This window comes from Caretta caretta, chromosome 6 (genome assembly GCF_965140235.1).
Source record: "Caretta caretta isolate rCarCar2 chromosome 6, rCarCar1.hap1, whole genome shotgun sequence".
NCBI classification, from domain to species: Eukaryota; Metazoa; Chordata; order Testudines; family Cheloniidae; genus Caretta; species Caretta caretta.
The window spans coordinates 88,693,474-88,717,569 of record NC_134211.1 but is presented as its reverse complement, the minus strand read 5'-3'; the positions used below and the strand labels follow the sequence as shown (position 1 = coordinate 88,717,569).

General features: G+C 49.4%; 1 long non-coding RNA gene across 2 annotated transcripts; it reads left to right on the top strand.

Annotated features, from left to right (window-relative positions):
- The first annotated feature begins 1,631 nt into the window (after positions 1 to 1,631).
- On the top strand, positions 1,632 to 22,526 carry LOC142072560 (uncharacterized). 2 transcript variants are annotated; one of them, XR_012669000.1, is made up of 5 exons: positions 1,632 to 10,898; positions 12,007 to 12,490; positions 13,924 to 14,123; positions 15,500 to 15,805; positions 21,898 to 22,526. It is a non-coding gene; the product is annotated as an uncharacterized LOC142072560 (long non-coding RNA). The 2 variants fall into 2 exon arrangements; XR_012668999.1 differs by having other exon boundaries at positions 13,924 to 15,805.
- Positions 22,527 to 24,096: the final 1,570 nt, after the last annotated feature.

Here is a 24,096-nt window from a genome sequence, read left to right as displayed (position 1 = left end):
CAGGCGCCCCTGGAAAAATGGGTGCCCTGGCGCCCCGACCCGCTCTGCCTGCCCACCCGGTGCTCATGCTGGGGAGCAGGGTCAGGGTGCGGAGGCTTCCCCTGCACCCTCGGCACTCCTGTCGGGGAGTGGGGTCGAGACATGGGGGCTTCCCCCGCTCCCCGGCAGGAGCGCCGGGTGGGCAGAGCCAGACAAGCGCCCTGATCCCGTTCCTCGGCAGGAGTGACTGCAGGCAGAAGGGATGGGGAGAGGCCCTCTCTTGCTCAGGTCCAGGACCCCAAAAATCCCTAATCCACCTCTGGTACCCATCTCTTTGTAGCTTGCTTTAGTCTTAAGAGTGTAAGCACTTTGGGGCAGGGACCATCTTCTTATTCTGTTTGTAGAGTGTCTAGCCCAATGGGGTCCCGGTCTATGACTAGGTCTCTGAGGCTTTGTGGTCTGTTGAAAAGATAAGGTATAATACAAACCTCAGTTAAGCAAACTTTGGAAAATCTGGAAAAACCTTGCCATTAGACCTTGAATTTTTATTCTCTCAGGTCTCTGTCCTATCTCATCTAAAAAACCTTGATGCCTGGATAATTCTTGAATAGTAGTAATTCATAATTTTGCGGCCTTTAGTTAGTACAGGTCATAATAGTATTAACATGCAAGAGCTGAGTTGAAGATGATTTTAAAGCTTAGGGGACAGGGACAACAAGAGATTCTCCTAGTAATGATTCAGCCTCTTCTAAAGTGACTTTCAGCACAGCAGTGGGAAGTTTGTGCCTTGGTACTCTAACTTCTCCACTTTGACACACTTCCTTCCCTGACGGCACAATAGAATCCTAGAAATGCAGGACACTGAGCATGAATGTCTACCAAATTAAGAGCTCTGTTCCCCTGTGCTGAGGGCCCATACCTGGACCATACCTGTCAGGTGTTTGTCTAACCTGTTCCTAAACACTGTGAATGACGAGGATTCTACAACCTCCCCTATAACCTATTCCAGTATTTAACTATCCTTATAGTTAGAAAAATTTCCCTAATATTTCATTTAAATCTCCCTTGCTGCAGATTAAGCTGATTACTTCTTGTCCTAATTTCAGTGGAAATAGAGAACAATTAATCTCCATCCTGTTTATAACAGTCCTGAATCTGAGATTTTTGCAGCTGATGTTATCAAGCTATCCTGCCTCAAGAAGGAATGCAGCAGTGAGCAGAAGGATGGCCAAAAGGGGATGCAAGAAAGGAGTGGTAGTAATATCCCCTAAAGCAGGGGTGGGCAAACTACGGCCCACCAGCCATTTTAATCCGGCCCTCAAGCTCCTGCTGGGGAGGGGTTGTGAGGCTTGCCCCACTCTGGCGCTCCAGCTGGGGAGCAGGGTCGGGGGCCACTCCATGCAGCTTCTGGAAGCAGCGGCATGTTCCCTCTCCAGCTTCTATGCGTAGGGCTAGCCGGGGGCTCCGCACCACAGGCAGCACCTGCGGACGGGGCAGCACACAGCAGAGCCGCCTGGCCCCACCTCCGTGTAGGAGCCAGAGTGGGGACATGCTGCTGCTGCTTCTGGGAGCTGCTTGAGGTAAGCGCTGCCTGGAGCCCGCACCCCTGAGCCATTGCCCTGTGCCCCTGCCCCATGCCCCAACCCCTTGCCCCAGCCCTGATTCCCCTCCTGCCCTCTGAACCCCTCAATCCCAGCCCAGAGCACCCTCTTGCACCCCAAACCCATCATTCCCAGCCCCACCCCAGAGCCTGCACCCCCAGCTGGAACCCTCACACACACACCCCACTCCAGCCCGGAGCCACCTCTCGCACTCTGAACTCCTCATTTCTGGCCCCATCCTGGAGCCCACACCCCCAACTAGAGCCCTCTCCCACCCTGAACCCCAGCCCCAATTTTCGTGAGCATTCATGGCCTGCCATACAATTTCCATACCCAGATGTGGCCCTCTGGCCAAAAAGTTTGCCCACCCCTGCCCTAAAGGATCATACCATATCATTTCACATCTCACGGAGAAGCGCCCATTGCAGCAGCTTGACCACCAGAGGGCCACCTGTGATTGACTTGAGATGGTGTAGTTCATTCGTTTGGAAGGATTGGTTATTGGCTATTTCCCTTTTAATAGAGTTCTTGAGTTGGTAGACATTCATGCTTGGTTTCTTACCCCCAATCTAGAGAAGAGTGACTCTAGCAGAAGTACACCCTGTTCCAGCACAGTCCCCTTTTACATAAACCCCTCTGTTTCTAGCTGAACAAATTTAAAATGCATCAAAAGGAAATTATCTTTGCACAATATACAGCTAACCTGTGGAAAATTTTGCCCCATTTTGCTGAAGGAAAATAGCTTTAGTAATTATTTTTAAAAATTTAGAATGTCATGTAAATAAATAGTATCCGCAGTAATTCTAACCAGATGAAAACGATCCCTCAGGCTTCAAGGCACAGGTTGGTCACTAGTTTGGGGAGGAAGAAGGAATTTAATCCAATCAGCCAGGAAAGCTCAACTGATTAGGTTCATAGGAGGTGAAATATTCCACCAACACGAGACAGTGTCAGCATTTTAGAAGACAGTAAGGACTGAAGGCATTTGATTTTGGAGCCACAGAAGAGGCCATTTGAGCGTTGCAGGTCAAGGAATTGTAAGGATCCAAGCATAGGGAACTGGGCCCCAGAGGATGCCTCCTCACCATAGCCAAAGTTGGACCTGATCCCATTCTGCCCTGCTGCCAACCACAGACCTGTTGTTCTGAAGCAGCTAGTATACCAACTCTGTTGGTGTCTAACCTTTCCTGCCCTCATATGCTACAGCTTCCTCGAATACAAAAGGTGTGACCTGTCTGATCCAGCACATTTACTGTAAGTAACTTTAGCATCCCCAAGCTTTGGAAGAAGATAGTGCCCCGGCTTCCAAAGTATGTGTGTCTGAGTGGGCCCCGATATTCCTGAGCCCTTTCTAATTGTCCTCTTCCTGGGCTGAGAACAGTTGTGATTTAAGTGAGAAGTGACAGATTTTCAGTGGAGCTGCATACCAGGAATATTAGTGAGATGTAAATCACTTGGTGCTGCCATGCTGTCCACAGGCCCAGGACTCTGACCTTGACAGATCTGGTCTTAGACAATCTGAAGAACAGAGGGAGAGACACCAGCTCAGACAGCTAACACCAGCTAGTGGGAGGTGACAGGTTACAATGGGAACAGTAATTTTGGACCCAGGAGCTCCTCACAGAACCAGGGGGCAACAGTGTGCAGGCTGGAAGGAGTTTGGTGGTTCGATTTTCAGTTGCGTGTTTCTCTTATTATTGCCCTTGCTGAGACTCAGCGGTGCATTCTCAACCCTGGTCATCTTATAAGGATTATAGCAAACATAGAGGGGGTGGGGCTTCTAAAATAGGTAATAAGAATAGGTGCAGGCCTGGAAAGATTTTAATCTGAAGAGAGGTTGTTGCTATTTAGAGAAGAGACAAAGAGAGGGATAGGATAGAAGTATGCAAAATAGTGAACAGTACAAAGAAGATAAATCAGGTGCCCCTGTCTGTGATGCAAGAGCACAATAAATTAGACAGGCAGCAAGTTTAAACCTGATCCAAGGAAAATACCCTTTTCCACAATGAGCCTGTAGCAATGAGTTCCACAGTCTAACAGCACTGAGGCCAAGAGCTTAGCAGGATTAAAAAGGTGTGACATTTACATGGATAATGACAACAGCTACAGTTACATTAAATAGGATTCAACGCAAACCCCAACCAAAAAAAACCTGTCCTGCTTCACAGCATAGGCCAGCCTTTCTGATGGGAGGATGAAACTTCCTCTGCCATTTTATTTCACCTTCTACTGAAATACCGTAGACTAAAGACATCGGGCTCAACAGAGGTATGTCTGAGTGAAATGTAATGAGTGGCCTATGCTATACAGGAGGTTAGATCTGATCATCTAATGGTCCCTTCTGGCCTTAAACTCTGTGAATCTGTGAAGCATCTGATACTGGCCACTGTCAGATACAGGATATTAGGCTAGAGGAGTTTTGGGCTGGGCTGGTATAGGAATTCCAGTGTTCTTAGGTAGAAAGAAGAAAGCCAAAACTGGCCACCTTGTACTTCGATCCCATCAGATCTCTCATGCTAATCAGGGTTGGGCCAGTTTAACACTGCTAAGAAACAACTAGGTGCTTCAGGAAGTGGTGCTGGTGACTCAGTAAGGGGCACTCTCCTCTCTGAGAAAGTACTGACCCCAATACCCCAATGCTATGGTAAGGGGTGCTGTGCTGAAAGATGTGTGGACAACACAATAGCAGGCACTGTCCCCTCTGACCTAGTGTCCCAGGCTGATGCCCAGTGTGCTGCTGGAGGTGCTATCTTTTGAATGAGTGACTAAATGTAGATCCTGACTGTGGTCATTCAGGAATCCTTGGCACATTTCCAAAGTGTCTAGGTATTAAGCTGAGTCTTGGCCAAATTTGGGCAGTTTCATTCTGTCCCCCCCTGCAGTTTCTACTGGACATGGTGTTTGCCTTCACAACCTGCCTTTTGTGTAGTGTTGCTATGTGCTGTGAAACAGCTGCCACACCGCACCCCAGAAGAGGCTGTATTTCAGTGGTGAGTGAATAATCCCTGTATGTATGGTTTGTAAAGTGGTTTGCAATCCTTCGGGATGAAAGGCACATGGAAGGGTGAGAGTTTATCATTCTAAAAGTGCCTTGCCATCTGTGTCCCCCTCTGGGGAGGGGTTGCTGCAGTTAGGGTCAGCAGACATCGTCCCCCATTGACCTGCAGGATGTGCAGTGTAGAAATGTGTCTCATAGGCTTGGAAAGGTAAGGAGCCCCCCCTCTCTAAATTTCCTCTTTGGTATACCCGGTGGGGAGCCCCTCTTATCACTTTCATCTCTGTCTCTTCACCATTTTCACTTTGTTTGTTTGTGTCCCATACTCCACAGTGATTTTTTCAAGGGGGCCCCTATAGCACGGGTTCACAGCTCACTGGTTACTGCTGCCCAAAACACCTGCTCCCTCTCCTTTCCTCTCCCACACTATTCACGTGCATCCCCATCCCTTCAACTAGTGTTCCTCACTTTTTCTTCACCTTTCTCTCTCCTGCCAGCATGGCTGCACAGAGGTCAGAGTTCTTTACGTTTGGCTGTGGTGGGGATGGAGCTGGGTCTGACATGGCAGAGCGCAAAGCACTAACCGTGGCTGCTCTGAGGTTGTCTGTGGTTTGACTTTCTCTATTCTCCAGGGTGCTGGGCAGAGTGTGCTCCTTCTCCAGCTCTTCCTGGCTGCCTTTTCGCTCTCCAATCAGTCATGGTAATTCACCCTGGCACTGTTTGGCAGGGACTCTGTCTTGGCATCACGAACAGCCAGGGTCAGCTGTCAGCCTCAGAGCCATGAGCCTAATTCAATACAACAGATGTAGGTATTTTTTCCAAATTCCCTCTGGGCCACAGGATTAAAGGCTCTGTTCTCAGCCGGGGTCCCTATTGCAGTCACTTCCCCCTGTGTTACACAACACCCCATTAGGAGGAACAGCACAAACAGATCTGTAGGGGCCCCTCCCTCAACCTGGAAAAGCCAGGGGGCCAGATTTCGAAAGGCTGAGGAACAGATTGTGTTAGTCCCAGGGGCTCTGGAATGGTTCTGCCTCCTCCTCTTTCCCCCCGCCCCCCATGAAAGGTCTCTACAGCACCCTACTGCCTCCATTCTAGCCAGGGAGGAGGCAGGATGTGGAGGACGAGGAGTGTGAAAATACTGGAGCCTTATTTCCCATGACCTCTCTGGCTGTGCATAAACCTGAACCTCATACAGTTGGTGTGAGAGTGGCCAAGGTGCAGTGTGCCCACCTGACCACATCCCTGGGTCAGGGCACCCATCTGCTTGCATGCTCATTGATCAGGAGGCTTCTGTATGTTTGTGTACAAGTGATACTTGTGATATCTCAGTAGGAGCCCCAGTCAGGGAAGGAGTGGGGTGTAGCAAGCAGCACTGAAAGGCAGATCGATTTCCAGAAGCCTCCAGTGCAAACAAGAGGGAGATCGGGTAGTGAAATAATCCATCACATAAAACAAAATAACATGCGTGATAGAGACCAGAGGGGACATGCCCTAACAAGCTGCTCCCCAGAGCTGGGCTGCAGGACTGAGGAGACTTTGGTCTCTTTCTGCTGGCTGGGAGGATGAAGCTGGAGCTTGCTGAAAGCCGAGGAGGCTGCATACTAGGACATGTCTTTGTCCAGCTGCAGGCTGAGTGTGAAGTGAGTCTCTGCTACTTCATCTGATTCTGCAACTTTTGGGAGCAGGAGTAAGGGCACCGCCTGTCTGAACATGAGGCACTGGCCTCATTGACAGACATGGGGGAGTATTCAGTGCATTTCCTTGTGCCCACGGGGAATAAAGATTTAGGAGGATAGATGTCCGTTCAGTCCTGTCCCATGTCTGAGGTGCTGCTGCGTTCAGCTCTGTGAGAGCCCTCCCCACCAGCTGAAGCTCCTTGCACCAATTACAGTACTGGCTTTAGTGACAGAAGACCATAAATGAAGAGGCAGCTAAGTAAGTACCCAGCAGGCCAATTTGGAGCTCTGCAGGGCTGAAAAGACTAGAGCTGGTCCAGGTGAGCTGAGGAAGGAGCAGATTTTTGGCTATGTGACAGGCAAAGGAGCTGCTGGTCCTTCATGGTCCATATTGGGAAGTTCCTTGAGGAACTGTCCTCAAACCAGAAGGACCAGGCCCCATGAGGGGAGAGATTCACCCCTGGCTGCCTCTGTTTATTCAGAACTTGGATGGAGGGCTTAAACAGCATGTTAATTCACTCTCTTGTCCAGCTGCAGAGTGTTAGTCACACAGAAAGAACCTCCAGGCCAGTGCAGATATTTAGGGGCCGGCCCCAGCTACCTCTGTGCTCTCTGGGTGCACTGCACAGTTCAGAAGGGAATCACATGGTCTGGAGACCCTTCTGATTTAGGCACAGCTTCCTTTCCCATCTCCATTAAAGTGCTTTATGGCAGGTTCTCTCCATCTGCCGCTTGGTGTTTAGAGTGGTCTCAACTGCTGCGGTGATCTGAGCGGGCTCCATGCAACTGATTGGCCTTGGCCTGCGGGAGACCTGCAGCCCCCTTGCTGTGGCAGTTGCCCCAGCTGTGGGTGGGGAAGGCTCTTTGAGAAAGAAGTGATTGAACTTGTATTAAAGAGATATCCTGACCCAGTAGTGCCTCTGGCTCTGACACCTACAGAGGTGGGGTCCTTGTGGTACCATCTGTCCACTATGTCTTTTCCTGTGGGGCTCTCATCCCCACACATCCCTTCCTACTCCTCTCCAAGTACTATTTATTCCTCTATCCTGAGCTTGGGCTGGAACTTTGGAAGGGATCCAGCTGGAGGAGAGCCTGCCCCAGCTATGCAGTCTAAGTAAGAAAAGGGCATCAGCACTGCAAGGAGGCCCCCCAATGAAGAGAGGAGCACAGCACTTGTGTTCCCAGTAACAGCAACAGGGCCCTGTAGTCTAAGAGCCTGGGGCAGATGCTCTCCACCACCACAGGAAAGGTCTTTCAATGACCTGTTAGAACAGCTGCTGGGTTTGGGTCCCATCAGGTACCATGCTCAGAATGGCTGTCTCTGGGAAGGGTCGTCATCTCCTTACTTCAGATATTTATGTTCTTAAGCAATTCTGGGGGCTGTGGGAAGACAGGAGTTTGGCCCACTGGTGAAGAAGTTTCAGCTCAGTGAGGGTGTTTGGGGTGGGGGGCGGGTCGGATAGCTGGACTGTATATCACCCACCAGGCCCAACCAGCTGCTTTGGAATCAGAACTCAAACCGCGAGGAGACTGGGTTAGAATTCCAGACTTTTCCTTCACCTCATTTTTAAGCAGTTTCAGATATGGATGCTGTGGCTGGGACACAAAGGCCTGACTAGAATGCAAGGCGCCGATGCAGTTGACCTTGTTCAAACCTTGTCCTCTTCAGGCCTGTCTGGATGTGAACAGTGAGAAGGCCTCTAAGAGGGAACTCTGGATATCATAATGGACTCAGTTCATCACCATGTAAGGGTAGTGGTATAATTTAGATGTGTGAGATGGACATGTTCCTGCATGCTGATGCAATACAATGATGTAACACAGCAGCAGTTTGGCCCCAACTCAGATCAGGGCCCCATTGAGCTAGGTGCTATACAAATGTGTAGCAAGAGACACTCCCTGCCCCAAAGAGCTTACCGTCTAAATATACTTTCTTACCTTCCCTGTTTATTTCATCCCCATTTTACAGATGGGGAGCTGAGGCACAGTGAGATTAAGTGATTTATCCAAGAACACGCATCCAATCTGTAGCAGAGCCAGGAAGTGAACCCAGAGTTCTATGGTGCTAGAGCTTCCTGACACAAGTAATTGGGGTCTTAGTCCTTTAGTTGGATGGTAGGATGTAGATAGGGAAAGACTGTTCTACAGGCATGTCCAGTGGCCACTTCAGAGCAGAGCCCCTAGATGTTAAATGCTGCCCGCAGTTCAAACCTCTGGTATCATGTAGTGAGTTGGCCCAGCCTTTGAAGGACTTTGTCTCATTTGCCTGGCTTGGAGGTAGGGGAAGCAGTTGTTGTGATGTTCTGAGTATTAATGTAATTGTTGTGTCTTAATCCCCCCAGGAAGGTGTTTGCATTCAGGTGTGTGTGTGTGTGTGTTTGTTTCATGCCCCAAGGTATGCTGGGTTTATTGGCAGTGACAGTGAGTGATAAGCATGAGGTGCTACTCAAACCCCACACCCAGCACATTTTTGAGCCAGTTTCTAGGGAGAGCAGGACTGGAGCAGGGTAACCCATGAGCATTGTCTTCTAGCAGCAACATGGCTGAGTAACCCCAACTCTGCTAATACATGCCTGTAGGGCTTGGGGGGATATTTTGGGGGAATAGGACTCCAAGTGCTCCTTTCCCTGATTCTTTGTTAAATCACTTGGTGGTGGCAAGGTAATCCAAGGTACAAGGGAAAATTTGTGCCTTGGGGAAGTTTTAACCTAAGCTAGTAGAAATAAGCTTAGGGGGTCTTTCATGCGGGTCCCCACATCTATACCCTAAAGTTCAGGGTGGGGAGGGAACCTTGACATGGTGGCAGAGCGGTGGGATCATTTTGAACCGGAGATCATTTTGAACCAAAAGCACAGACCTGAGGAGTTTTTCTCTCTTTGCCTGGAGGCAGAGGTGTTAGGTTACAAGTCACAAGCAGTTCCCCCCCCCCCCCCCCTTTCTAGCTCTGAGGTAACCTAGGCAAGCAGGAGCTAGGATGACGAAAAGCAATGTGCAACAGAAATGAAAATTAGTCAGATCTGAAGCTGAAGAGAAACAAAAAGAATATGACAGATAGCATTAGAACGCTTGGAGATGGAGGCAGAAAAAGCCAGGGTGGAGGCAGAGGAAGCTGACCACAAGAGAGCTATGGAGGAGAAAGAAAAAGAGATGGAGGAGAAAGAAAGAGGAAGCATGCACTGGAGTTAGAGATGGCAAGGGCTAAGGAGAATATAGCAGACAACCCTAACAATCCTTCTCCAGGTACCGCTTCCCATCCCAGAAAGTTCCCCAACTACAAGGCAGGCGATGATACTGAGGCTTTCTTAGAAAATTTCAAAAGGGCCTGCCTTGGGTACAGCATCTCTACAGACCAGTACGTGGTAGAGCTGAGGCCGCAGCTCAGTGGACCCTTAGCAGAGGTGGTGGCTGAAATGCCTAAGGAACACATGAATAGCTACAAACTTCTTAAAAACAAGGCCAGAATTCAAATGGGGCTAACACCCAAGAAGGGCTGTCGGTGGTTCAGAGCCCTAAGGTGGAAAACAGACGTGTCATTTACCCAACACGCCTACTACACTGTGAAACATTGGGATGCCTGGATATCAGGAGCAAATGTTAAATCTCCGGAAGAGTTGCCCTTCCTAATGCAAATGGGGCAGTTCTTAGAGGGTGTTCCTGAGGAAATAGAAAGGGACATCCTAGATGGGAAGCCCAAAACTGTAATTGAGGCAGGGGAGATTGGAGCCAAATGGGTGGAGGTGGCAGAAAAGTGTAAGCAGTGTCAGGATGAGCTCCACCCTGACATCTGGTGGTGAGGTGTGGCAGGTTGAGGAAAAGAACTTCAGGGGCCGATCTCATTTGCATAGGCACACCCACCCTACCTAGAATGAGGCCATAGCTGCCCAAATGGTCACTTTGGCTGCTGTGGGATCCCCAGTGTCTCTGTTATTGGGGCAGGAAGAATAAATTGTTATTACGCTGATTATGGGAACTGTGCTTGGAACTGTACTTGGCCTTTTGTTATGATGGAGGGACTCACCATCAACTAAGTAGCACTCGCTAGGCAAGGGTCATGAGTTTTAAAACTCTGTGAATGGAGAGAGGCTGGGGACAAGTATTAATACTTGGTGGTATGGGTCCCTTGGTGAGGGCCTTACATGCTAATTGCACTTCCTCCTCTCTCCACTGTGGAATATCAGAGCTAATTTTGATTCTATTAGAAGTCTAATTACAGGCTGCTGAGCTCACTTTGGGCTAATAGTGTACCAGCACTGAGGCTCCCCTACTACAAGCTGAATTCACCTAAGAGCTGAAATCACTGAGTGTTGTGTTAAGTGGCGGGGGAGCCTGAAGATATATTGTGGAGCAGTTTGCAGGACGGCTGGAGTGCCTTGTGGACAGGCTGGTGGAGCAGTGCGTAGGACGGCAGGAGCTGCTGGTGGGACGCGGAGCAGTTTGTGGACCGGCTGGTGGAGCAGTTCATGGGACGGCGGGAGCTGCTTGTGGGCCGCGGAGCGGAGCGGAGCTGAGCAGAGCTAAGCGAAGGAGTTCGTGGGGTGGCTGGCAGAGCGGAGTGGAGCGGAGGCCTATGGAGCTGTGGGACGGTCAGCTTCAGATCATGATAGGTGCCTCTTACCCCCGTCCCATCTCCACCCAGGTTGGGAGGTAAAGTTCCACAGATAAACTTTCGAACTCTGGGGCTGCCCTGACCAGGGACAGAGACTTTTGGGTCATTGGACTTTTGGGACTTTGGATGATTTGGGGTTGCCAGACTCAAGAACCAAAGGGAAAGGGGCATGCCCCAATTTGCTTGGGGTGGGTTTTTTGCTCATGGGTTGTGTTATGAATCCTGTTGGTGATGTGTCCCCACCATAATGCCACATTGTTTCTCTCTGTTATTAAAAGGCTTTTTGCTACACTCAGACTATGTGCTTGCGAGAGGGGAAGTATTGCCTCTTGGAGGCGCCCAGCAGGGGTGGTATATATTTGTCCCAGGTCACTGGGTGGGGGCTCGAGCCGGTTTGCATTGTGTTATCGGAATGGATCCCCTAGATATTGAACCCGGCCCTTGTTGCTGCCAACTCTGACGGGCAGAAGGGTTACAAAAGAAAAAAACTAGTAGCAGTTGGAGCGAATATCAGAAGGGGCAACCCAAAACAAAACCCTATCACCGGGGGCAACCCAAGGCCCCACCTACATCCCAAGGAAAACCCCAGACACCTTATCGTCCCACCACACCATTCTCCAGCAACCCACCTCACCCCAGTGACCAGTCAGCTGGACGATGTTTTAAATGTAACGAGCTGGGGCATGTAAAGATCAGCTGCCCCAAGAACCCCAACAGGTTATGGTTCATTGCACCGGGGTCACACTAAAGTTCCTCAGGCCCAGATGCCTCCCAAATACCCTCAGAGCAAAGGGAAACTGTGAGTGTGGGCGGGAAGAAGGTTACAGCGTGGAGGGACACTGGAGCACAAGTGTCGGTTATCCACCAATCCTTAGTGGACCCCAACTTAATCAACCCAGAGGTCCAAGTGATGATTCAACCCTTCAAGTCAAACTCTTTTGACTTGCCTACAGCCAAGTTGCCTGTCCAGTACAAGGGCAGGTCAGGAATGTGGACTTTTGCAGTCCATGATGATTACCCCATTCCCATGCTGCTGCAGGAAGACTTGGCCCACCATGTGAAACTAGCCAAGAGGGTGGGAATGGTCACCCGCAGCCCGACTAAGCAAGCCATCACACCTAGCTCTGTTCTGGAAACTTCTACCAGGGCCCCTGTCTGTGTTACCGGAGACCCAGATGGAGGTGATGGAACCAGCCCCCCGGCCAATGTCTACAACAGCCGTCGTGGATCCAGTCCCAGAGACCCAGCCAGAGCCAGTCCCAGAACTGGTGGAGCAACCAGGACCAGACCCCGTGCCAGCACTGAATCCAGCGCCTGCAACCCCAACACCAGAGGGCACCACTGAGCCTGCCCTGGCGGCAGCAGCTAAACCTACGCAAGAGGCTCAGCCAGAGCCTGAACCCCAACATAGTGCACCAGCGGAGAGCGGTTCACAGTCAACGGAAACAGCCCCATCACCTGCATCGCTTCCAGAGGGACCAAGCCCAAGTCCACAATCCAGTGAGAACCTGATGTCTCCAGCATCAAGGGAACAGTTTCAGGCTGAGCAGGAAGCAGATGAAAGCCTCCAGGGAGCTTGGACAGCGGCATGGAGCAACCCACTGCCTCACAAGTCTTCTAATCAATCCCGGTTTGTTGTAGAAAGAGGACTTTTATACTAGGAAACTCTTTCTGATGGGCACCAGGAAGACTGGCATAGAATCATAGAATCATAGAATATAAGGGTTGGAAGGGACCCCAGAAGGTCATCTAGTCCAACCCCCTGCTCGAAGCAGGACCAAATCCCAGTTAAATCATCCCAGCCAGGGCTTTGTCAAGCCTGACCTTAAAAACCTCTAAGGAAGGAGATTCTACCACCTCCCTAGGTAATGCATTCCAGTGTTTCACCACCCTCTTAGTGAAAAAGTTTTTCCTAATATCCAATCTAAACCTCCCCCACTGCAACTTGAGACCATTACTCCTCGTTCTGTCATCTGCTTCCTCAGAGACAGTTGGTAGTTCCAACTAAGTACTGGGAAAAGCTCTTGAGCTTAGCCCATGATGATCCTAGTGGCCATGCTGGGGTGAACAGAACCAAAGACTGTTTGGGGAAGTCCTTCCACTGGGAGGGAATAGGCAAGGATGTTTCTACCTATGTCCGGTCTTGTGAGGTGTGCCAAAGAGTGGGAAAACCCCAAGACCAGGTCAAAGCCCCTCTCCAGCCACTCCCCATAATTGAGGTTCCATTTCAGCGAGTAGCTGTGGATATTCTGGGTCCTTTTCCGAAAAAGACACCCAGAGGAAAGCAGTACGTACTGATTTTCATGGATTTTGCCATCCGATGGCCGGAAGCGGTAGCATTAAGCAACACCAGGGCTAAAAGTGTGTGCCAGGCATTAACAGATATTTTTGCCATGGTAGGTTGGCCCTCTGACATCCTGACAGATTCGGGAACTAATTTCCTGGCAGGAACCATGGAAAGCCTTTGGGAAGCTCATGGGGTGAATCACTTGGTTGCAACCCCTTACCACCATCAAACGAATGGCCTGGTGGAGAAGTTTAATAGAACTTTGGGGGCCATGATACGTAAATTCATAAATGAGCAGTCCAGTGATTGGGACCTAGTGTTGCAGCAGTTGCTCTTTGCCTACAGAGCTGTATCACATCCCAGTTTAGGGTTTTCACCATTTGAACTTGTGTATGGCCGCAAGGTTAAGGGGCCATTACAGTTGGTGAAGCAGCAATGTGTGGGGTTTACGCCTTCTCCAGGAACTAACATTCTGGACTTTGTAACCAACCTAGAAAACACCCTCCGAACCTCTTTAGCCCTTGCTAGAGAAAACCTAAAAGATGCTCAGGAAGAGCAAAAAGCCTGGTATGATAAACATGCCAGAGAGCGTTCCTTCAAAGTAGGGGACCAGGTCATGGTCTTGAATGCACTCTAGGCCCATAAGATGGAAGCATCATGGGAAGGACCATTCACAGTCCAAGAGCACCTGGGAGCTGTTAACTATCTCATAGAATCCTCCACCTCAAACCTAAAGCCCTTTTATTCCAGAGAATTAAAGGTTTGTCACTTTACAGCCTAGGGAGAGATGACGCTGAGTGGCCTGAAGGTGTCTACTATGAAGGAAAAAGTGATGGTGGCTCGGAAGAGGTGAACCTCTCCATGATCTTTGGATGTATGCAGTGACAGCAGATCCAGGAGCTGTGCGCCAGCTTTGCGCTGATGTTCTCAGCCACCCCAGGACGAACCAAACGGGCATACCACTCCATTGACACAGGTAATGCTTGCCCAATTAGAGCCCAACCTTAACGGGTGTCTCCTCAAGCAAAAACTGCTATAGAACGGAAGATGCAGGATACTCTACAGATGGGTGTAATCCACCCCTCTGATAGTGCATAGGCATCTCTAGTGGTTCTAATTCCCAAACCAGATGGGGAGATATGTTTTTGCGTGGACTACTGTAAGCTAAATGCTGTAACTCGCCCAGACAACTATCCAATGCCACGCACAGATGAACTACTGGAGAAACTGGGACATGCCCAGTTCATCTCTACCTTAGACTTAACCAAGGGGTACTGGCAAGTACCGCTGGATGAATCCGCCAAGGAAAGGTCAGTCTTCATCACCCATGTAGGGCTGTATGAATTTAATGTGCTCCCTTACGGGCTGCGAAATGCACCCGCCACCTTCCAAAAACTTGTACATGGTCTCCTAGCAGGATTGGGAAAATATGCAGTAGCCTACCTTGACGATGTGGCCATTTTTTCTGATTCCTGGGCAGAACACCTGGAGCATCTACAAAAAGTCTTTAAGTGCATCAGGGAGGTAGGACTAACTGTTAAGGTTAAGAAGTGTCAAATAGGCCTAAACAGAGTGACTTACCTCGGACACCAGGTGCATCAAGGAACTATCAACCCCCAAAGTGGATGCTATCCAAAAGTGGCCTGTCCCAAAGTCAAAGAAACAGGTCCAATCCTTCTTAGGCTTGGCCGGATATTACAGGCAGTTGTACCGCACTACAGCCAAATTGCCGCCCCACTGCAGACCTAACCAAAAAGAAACAGCCAAGTGCAGTCCAATGGACTAAAGAGTGTCAAAAGGCCTTTAACCAGCTTAAAGCGACACTCATGTCTGACCCTGTGTTAAGGCCCCCAGACTTTGACAAACCGTTCCTAGTAACCACAGATGTGTCCGAGCGTGGTGTGAGAGCAGTTTTAATGCAGGAAGGATCGGATCAAGAATTCCATCCTGTCATGTTTCTCAGCAAGAAACTGTCTGAGAGGGAAAGCCATTGGTCAGTCAGTGAAAAGGAATGCTACGCCATTGTGTACATGCTGGAAAAGCTATGCCCATATGTCTGGGGACGGCGTTTCCAACTACAAACTGACCATGCTGCGCTGAAGTGGCTTCACACCGTCAAGGACAATAACAAAAAACTTCTTTGGTGGAGTTTAGCTCTCCAAGATTTTGATTTTGAAATAAAACACATTTCGGGAGCTTCTAACAAAGTGGCTGATGCACTCTCCTGTGAAAGTTTCCCAAAATCAACTGGTTAAAATCGTCCTTGAGATGTGGGAAATATTGTTAGTTTTTATATAGTCAGTAGTATATCTAAAGGTACATGTGTCTTATTAACTCTGTTTTCTCCTAAAGCTCCAGGAAGAAATCACAGCCAGTGTGGAACTGGCTGTCCAGCACTATCTGTGATTTGGGGGGCGTGTCATAAAAATAAAGGGAAGGGTAACCACCTGTCTGTATACAGTACTATAAAATCCCTCCTGGCCAGAGGCCCAAAAACCTCTTACCTGTAAAGGGTTAAGAAGCTCAAGTAACCTGGCTGGCACCTGACCAAAAGGACCAATAAGGGGACAAGATACTTTCAAATCTGGGAGAGGCTTTGTCTGTTCCATGTGGCTTTTGCCGGAGACAGAACAAGAAAGCAAGCACTCCAACTCCTTAGTAAGTATTTAGCAAGGAAATGCATTAAATTATGTTTTGTTTTGGCTTGTGATTTTCTCTGTACTGAGAGGAAGGTATGTTCCTGGTTTTTCTTTTTGTAACTTTAAGGTTTTGCCTAGAGGGAAATTCTCTGTGTTTTGAATCTAATTGCCCTGTGAGATTATCTCCCATTCTAATTTCACAGAGGTGCTTCTTTTACCTTTTTTCTTTCTAATAAAGTTCTGTTTTTTTTAAGAATCTGATTGGTTTTTTTAGTGTCCTAAAAAACCCAAGACTGGTCTGTGCTCATCTTGTTTATTCTCAAGCCTCCCCAGAAAAGGGGGGTATAGGGCTTGGGGGGATATTTTGGGGGAATAGGACTCCAAGTGGTCCTTTCCCTGATTCTTTGTTAAATCACTTGGTGGTGGCAGCGTTTACCTAATCCAAGGTACAAGGGAGAATTTGTGCCTTGGGGAAGTTTTAACCTAAGCTAGTAGAAATAAGCTTAGGGGGTCTTTCATGTGGGTCCCCACATCTGTACCCTAAATTTCAGAGTGGGGAGGGAACCCTGACAATGCCACTAAGCTTGAGCCAGGAAGCTGGGTTTGTGAAGCCCTTTTTGCTCGTTGGGTGGAATGGGCTAGTGAACATTAGGGTTCTTGTTAGCGTTTCCTGTTGATCACTCATAGGGTTTGTTCTTGTTCAGCATCTGGCCCTGGACCCGTCCTTTATCGTTATTTGTATTACCATAGTGCCTAAAAGCCTTAGTCAAGGTCCAGAACCCTACTGTGCTAGGCACTGTGGCAGGTTCAGGTTAGCTGGGAAAGTTCTGCTTTTGAAAGGAGCTGCAGTGATTAATGACCAGGAAATAATGTTACAAGCAATGGAGATGCCCTGCAAATGCTCCCACATCTGGGAGGAGGGGCAGTGGCCCTGGCTGTTGTGAGTGTCCTGCTTGCTTGGGATCCCCGTGGGTTTTCACAAGCTCGAGGAGGGAATGGGGCATCCCAGGTTTTCAGACTGAGTGTTAACAGGTGAGAGACAAATGCAGGTGCTTAGCACATCCATGGCTGCATCTCATAAATCAGATTTAAAATGCCAGAACCTGATCTGGGAAGGAATCACCAGGGAGATGATATGTCTATGTCATCGGCTCTTCAGAGATAATTAGAACCAGAGAAACATCAGGAAGTGAAATGGCACAGAGAATCTCTGGGCCTGCCTGGGAGAGTGCAATGTCTCTGAGCTGCCACTGGGGACAGTGGGGGTCCAAAGTGTTCATGCGAGACTGGGGTGTTTGGTTTTTGAGGGGATTGGGAGGATTGCTTATGATGAATCTTAGAGGCAGCTAAGCCTAAAGGAATAATGTCCTCATGCCCAGTGAAGGCCCCTCCCTCCACATGGACCTTTGGCTCCTTACAGCAGGAAACAATAAAAACCACTAAGGGTCCAGTTGCTCCATTCCTATGCTCAGCCAAGCAGGTGTGGGAGACTCCCCCTACTCTGGACCTGGCCCCTGCCTCAGTTCATCTGCATAGGTAAAGCACCATACCTGGGCATTAGTGATAGCATTCACTATAGATGCGACTGGGGTGTTTTAGTCGAGCACAGGAGTGGGAGTGCTCAGGCCTGGAGTAACTGGCTTGTGAGTAAGACTAAGGTGAGTTAGCAGGTCTGTGTGCTGTGGGGACCCAGGACTGAGAGCAGTGGGCTCTAAAGGGTGGAACCGAGGAGATTCAGCAGAGGTGGTGCGTACAGGCCTGGAATAGGTCAGGACATGGCAGGTCAGGATTGAGGGGCACTGGCGTAGTAGGTCTGTGAGGAGTAGCATGCTCAGCTCCTGTCAGCAATCCAGCAGTGCAGTTAGTCCCTGAGCCTCAAGACCAGCAAATTCCTTTTCTCCCTCCATTTCTTCATCTGACTCTGTGTTTAGTTTTCAGAGTAGCAGCCGTGTTAGTCTGTATTTGCAAAAAGAAAAGGAGTACTTGTGGCACCTTAGAGACTAACAAATTTATTTAAGCATAAGCATCCGATGAAGTGATCTGTAGCTCACGAAAGCTTATGCTCAAATAAATTTGTTAAAAGAAAAGGAGTACTTGTGGCACCTTAGAGACTAACCAATTTATTTGAGCATGAGCTTTCGTGAGCTACAGATCACTTCATCGGATGCATACCGTGGAAACTGCAGAAGACATTATATACACACAGAGACCATGAAACAATACCTCCTCCCACCCCACTGTCCTGCTGGTAATAGCTTATCTAAAGTGATTATCAAGTTGGGCCATTTCCAGCACAAATCCAGGTTTTCTCACCCTCCGCACCCCTCCTCCCCACAAACTCACTCTCCTGCTGGTAATAGCCCATCCAAAGTGACCACTCTCCCTACAATGTGCATGATAATCAAGGTGGGCCATTTCCAGCACAAATCCAGGTTTTCTCACCCTCCGCTCCCCCACACACAAACTCACTCTCCTGCTGGTAATAGCCCATCCAAAGTGACCACTGTAGCTCACGAAAGCTCATGCTCAAATAAATTGGTTAGTCTCTAAGGTGCCACAAGTACTCCTTTTCTTTTTGCGAATACAGACTAACACGGCTGTTACTCTGAAACCTGTCATAAATTTGTTAGTCTCTAAGGTGCCACAAGTACTTCTTTTCTTTTTGTGTGTTTAGTGTCACCAGGTTTCCATGCTCCGGGCATCCCAAGTCTAAACTACAGGGGAGTCCTAGTGAAAACCCTGCTGTGGCTGGAGTGAGCCTGGAATGCGAAGAGTTAAATTCCTAAATGTGGCTCCAGTTCCTTGCAGACCAGAATGTCTTTGCCTGAGGGTTCCTGACTGAGTGGCTTGAGATGTTGGTTTCCCAGGTTGCTGCTGCTTGTTGTTAGGGTCAAGTTGTGGTGTGTGTGCACATGAAAGGGAGCTTTGGTGCGTGCACATTGTGCTGGATTCTATTGTACTGAACATGGCCTCCCCTTTCTCAGCTGCAGCATGAGACAGGGCCTCTCTGGGAGCTGGGAGAGGAGCTGCTCCCAGGGCCACCCAGAGAATTGTGTGTAGAATAGAATCCTCACAAAAGCTCCCAGCCTGGGGTCCCTGCATTCCTCTGCCAGCCTCTCAGGGGTGGATTGTTTCCAGCAACATCCCTGGTAGACAGGCAGCTTCCCAATACAATGAGTTTCCAAGAGGTTAAAGCTGCTCTGTCCTCAGAGAAGGGACCTGTCCCCCTACTCCTTCCATTGTCTTGTCAGTGCTCCCCCTCCACTTCTGTATTCCTCTCCATGCCTCAAGGACAGAATGCCTTGAGGCCCCTCCTCCCAGGGAACAGGACTGCAAAAATGTGAAAATGGGCATTTCTAGCTCAAACGGTGACAGGTTGATGGAGGAGCCCATGCTGTATGTAAATCAAAGGCAGTGAGATGGACAAGACCATGTAGGTCGTTAGTCCATTCCCGGGGGACAGGGCAAGATGGTGCCCTGCAGTACATGTACTTGTGCTTTTAAATGGCTCAAGGGAGGAGATGATTCCCAAAATCCAGTAGCGCTCACCAGCAGAGTTTTCTGGTGTTTGCCCTCTTCATTTGCTGTTGGATCTAATCACATCCCTTCCCCCGGGTGTTCACGCCATCCAAGGGTTAGTAGGCTGCTCCCTGAGGCATTGCTTAACCAGGACATACTGAGAGCATTCTTCAACCATTCTCCGAAATAAATCTAGCCCATCTGCTAATTGTTTTGCTGACCTTTCTGGGTGTCCAGAGTTGTGCATTAGGTCATGTCTCACCACCGGGTCATGGAGTTGCCCTCTGCATAACTGAGGGACCACCTTGACAGTCTGTTTATTTGTATGTTTCCCAGCAGATGCCTGAGTAGTTAAAGTCCCTCTTGTCTGTAATATCCTTGCACTCCTCTATAGATGGTGCAGGAATTGCTCTCTCTCTCCCCCTGTAGTGCTGGGGCTTTGCCCACTGCCTTTATTATTTTTTGTTTATCTTGTAGTTCGCTTCTACCCAACTCAGTAGTAATATATGGGATTCATATAGTATGTTCCTTTGGACTCTGTGTTCCTTGGACCAAATGTAGGCCTGGTGAAAATGCAAGTTCACCAACTGAAACGGAGCCACACTCAGCTAGAGTGGGCACTGAGGGGAGCCACGATGAGGCACTGTCCTCCTAAAATTCTTTGCACCACAAGCACAAGGGGCAAGGGTCATGCTGGCCACCTCCTGGGGAAAGCAGAGGCTGGAGCCAATGGAGCCCTTTCTTTATTGACAAAATCTAAATGGTGGCATCACTTCCCTCAGTGGTTCCCCCAGGCCTGTAGTGACACTCATTGGACACCAGCCCTGTCTCATGGCTGTCCCCTGGTCTTATGAAGTGTGATGTCACCATGATGTCATTCCAGCCAGGTCACTAATGGCACCAGAGGCACTCTCAGCACTTAGCTCAGACCTCCTAGGTAAAATTGAACCAGATCCAGCCCCAACATAAGGGCCACAACTCCCAATGAAGTCCAGTAGAGATGCATCCATTTACAGCAGGGCTGAGCTTGGCCCAGTAAGGATTCTCTGCCCTATATTTTTCTCTTTGGAAAGGAGTTAATTCTGGAGTCACAAGAGGGACTAAGCCCTGGTCTACACTAGGAGTTGAGGTCGAATTTAGCAGCGTTAAATCGATTTAACCCTGAACCCGTCCACACGACGAAGCCCTTTTTTTCGACTTAAAGGGCTCTTAAAATCAGTTTTCTTACTCCACCCCTGACAAGGGAATTAGCGCCAAAATTGGCCTTGCTGGGTCGAATTTGGGGTACTGTGGACACAATTAGATGGTATTGGCCTCCGGGAGCTATCCCAGAGTGCTCCATTGTGACCACTCTGGACAGCACTCTCAACTCAGATGCACTGGCCAGGTAGACAGGAAAAGGCCCGCGAATTTTTGAATTTCAATTTCCTGTTTGGCCAGCGTGGCAAGCTGCAGGTGACCATGCAGAGCTCATCAACAGAGGTGACCATGATGGAGTCCCAGAATTGCAAAAGAACTCCAGCATGGACTGAACGGGAGGTACAGGATCTGATCGCTGTATGGGGAGAGGAATCCGTGCTATCAGAACTGTGTTCCAGTTTTCAAAATGCCAAAACATTTGTCAAAATCTCCAGGGCATGAAGGACAGAGGCCATAACAGGGACCTGAAGCAGTGCCGCGTGAAACTTAAGGAGCGGAGGCAAGCCTACCAGAAAACCAGAGAGGCAAACAGCCACTCCGGGTCAGAGCCCAAAATATGCCGCTTCTATAATGAGCTGCATGCCATTTTAGGGTTTTCAGCCACCACTACCCCAGCCGTGTTGTTTAACTCCTTCAATGGAGACGGAGGCAACACGGAAGCAGGTTTTGGGGACGAGGAAGATAGCTCACAGCAAGCAAGCGGAGAAACTGGTTTTCCCAACAGCCAGGAACTGTTTCTCACCCTGGACCTGGAGACAGTACCCCCCAAACCCACCCAAGGCTGCCTCCCAGACCCACTAGGTGGAGAAGGGACCTCTGGTGAGTGTACCTTTTAAAATACTATACATGGTTTAAAAGCAAGCATGTTTAATGATTAATTTGCCCTGGCATTCGTGGCTCTTCTGGATATACTCCCAAAGCCTTTGCAAAAGGTTTCTGGGGAGGGCAGGCTTATTCCATCAACCATGGTAGGACACTTTACCACTCCAGGCCAGTAGCACGAACTCGGGAATCATTGGAGAACAAAGCATTGCAGTGTATGTTTGCTGGCATTCAAACAACATCCGTTCTTTATCTCTTTGTTATCTTCAGGAGAGTGATATCATTCATGGTCACCTGGTTGAAACAGGGTGCTTTTCTTAAGGGGACATTCAGAGGTGCCCGTTCCTGCTGGGCTGTTTGCCTGTGGCTGAATAGAAATGTTCCCCGCTGTTAGCCATGGGGGGGAGGGGCTAGCCATGTGCTGCGGGGAGGCAAAATGCGACCTTGGAACGAAAGCACATGTGCTGTGTATGTAATGTTAACAGCAAGGTTTACCGTGAAAGAGTGTAGCCATTGTACTAGAAAATGTGTCTTTTTAAATACCACTATCCCTTTTTTTTTCTCCACCAGCTGCATGTGTTTCAAGGATCACAGGATCTTCTCCTTCCCAGAGGCTAGCGAAGATTAGAAGGCGAAAAAAATGCACCCGTGATGAAATGTTCTCTGAGCTCATGCTGTTCTCCCACACTGACAGAGCACAGACAAATGCATGGAGGCAGACGATGTCAGAATGCAGGAAAGCACAAAATGACCGGGAGGAGAGGTGGCGGGCTGAAGAGAGGGCTGAAGCTGAAAGGTGGCGGCAGCATGATGAGAGGAGGCAGGATTCAATGCTGAGGCTGCTGGAGGATCAAACTAATATTCTCCAGCATATGGTTGAGCTGCAGGAAAGGCAGCAGGAGCACAGACCGCCACTACAGTCCCTGTGTAACCAACTGCCCTCCTCCCCAAGTTCCATAGCCTCCTCACGCAGACGCCCAAGAACGCGGTGGGGGGGCCTCCGGCCACCCAGCCACTCCACCCCAGAGGATTGCCCAAGCAATAGAAGGCTGGCATTCAATAAGTTTTAAAGTTTTAAACCTTTAAATTGTTGTGTGGCCTTGTCCTTCCCTCCTCCACCACCCCGCCTGGTGCTTCTCTCCTCCACCACCCCTCCTGGGCTACCTTGGTAGTTATCCCCCTATTTGTGTGATGAATGAATAAAGAATGCATGAATGTGAAGCAACAATGACTTTATTGCCTCTGCAAGCAGTGATCTAAGGGAAGAGGGGAGGATGGTTAGCTTACAGGGAAGTAGAGTGAACGAGGGGCGGGGGGTTTCATCAAGGAGAAACAAACAGAACTTTCACACTGTAGCCTGGCCAGTCATGAAACTGGTTTTCAAAGCTTCTCTGATGCGCACCGCACCCTCCTGTGCTCTTTTAACCGCCCTGGTGTCTGGCTGTGCATAACCAGCAGCCAGGCGATTTGCCTCAACCTCCCACCCTGCCATAAATGTCTCCCCCTTACTCTTACAGATATTGTGGAGCGCACAGCAAGCAGTAATAACAGTGGGAATATTGGTTTTGCTGAGGTCTAACGGAGTCAGTAAACTGCGCCAGCATGCTTTTAAACGTCCAAATGCACATTCTACCACCATTCTGCACTTGCTCAGCCTGTAGTTGAACAGCTCCTGACTACTGTCCAGGCTGCCTGTGTTTGGCTTCATGAGCCATGGCATTAAGGGGTAGGCTGGGTCCCCAAGGATAACTATAGGCATTTCAACATCCCCAATGGTTATTTTCTGGTCTGGGAATAAAGTCCCTTCCTGCAGCTTTTGAAACAGACCCAAGTTCCTGAAGATGCGAGCGTCATGTACCTTTCCCGGCCATCCCACGTTGATGTTGGTGAAACGTCCCTTGTGAACCACCAGTGCTTGCAGCACTATTGAAAAGTACCCCTTGCGGTTTATGTACTCGCCGGCTTGGTGCTCCGGTGCCAAGATAGGGATATGGGTTCCGTCTATGGCCCCACCACAGTTAGGGAATCCCATTGCAGCGAAACCATCCACTATGAGCTGCACATTTCCCAGAGTCACTACCCTTGATAACAACAGCTCAGTGATTGCGTTGGCTACTTGCATCACAGCAGCCCGCACAGTAGATTTGCCCACTCCAAATTGATTCCTGACTGACCGGTAGATGTCTGGCATTGCAAGCTTCCACAGGGCTATTGCCACTCGCTTCTCAACTGTGAGGGCTGCTCTCATCTTGGTATTCTTGCGCCTCAGGGCAGGGGAAAGCAAGCCACAAAGTTCCATGAAAGTGCCCTTATGCATGTGAAAGTTTCACAGCCACTGGGAATCGTCCCAGACCTGCAACACTATGTGGACCCACCAGTCTGTGCTTGTTTCCCAGGCACAGAATTGGCGTTCCACCGCATGAGCCTGCCCCATTAGCACCATGATGCCCACATTGCCAGGGCCTGTGCTTTGAGAGAAGTCTGTGTCCATGTCCTCATCACTCTCGTCACCGCGCTGGCATCGCCTACTCGCCCAGTTTCGCTTTGCCAGCTTCTGGTGCTGCATATACTGCTGGATAATGCGTGTGGTGTTTAATATGCTCCTAATTGCCAAAGTGATCTGAGCAGGCTCCATGCTTGCTGTGGTATGGCGTCTGCACAGAAAAAAGGCGCGGAACAATTGTCTTCCGTTGCCCTGACGGAGGGAGGGGCGACTGACGACATGGCTTACAGGGTTGGCTTACAGGAATTAAAATCAACAAAGGGGGT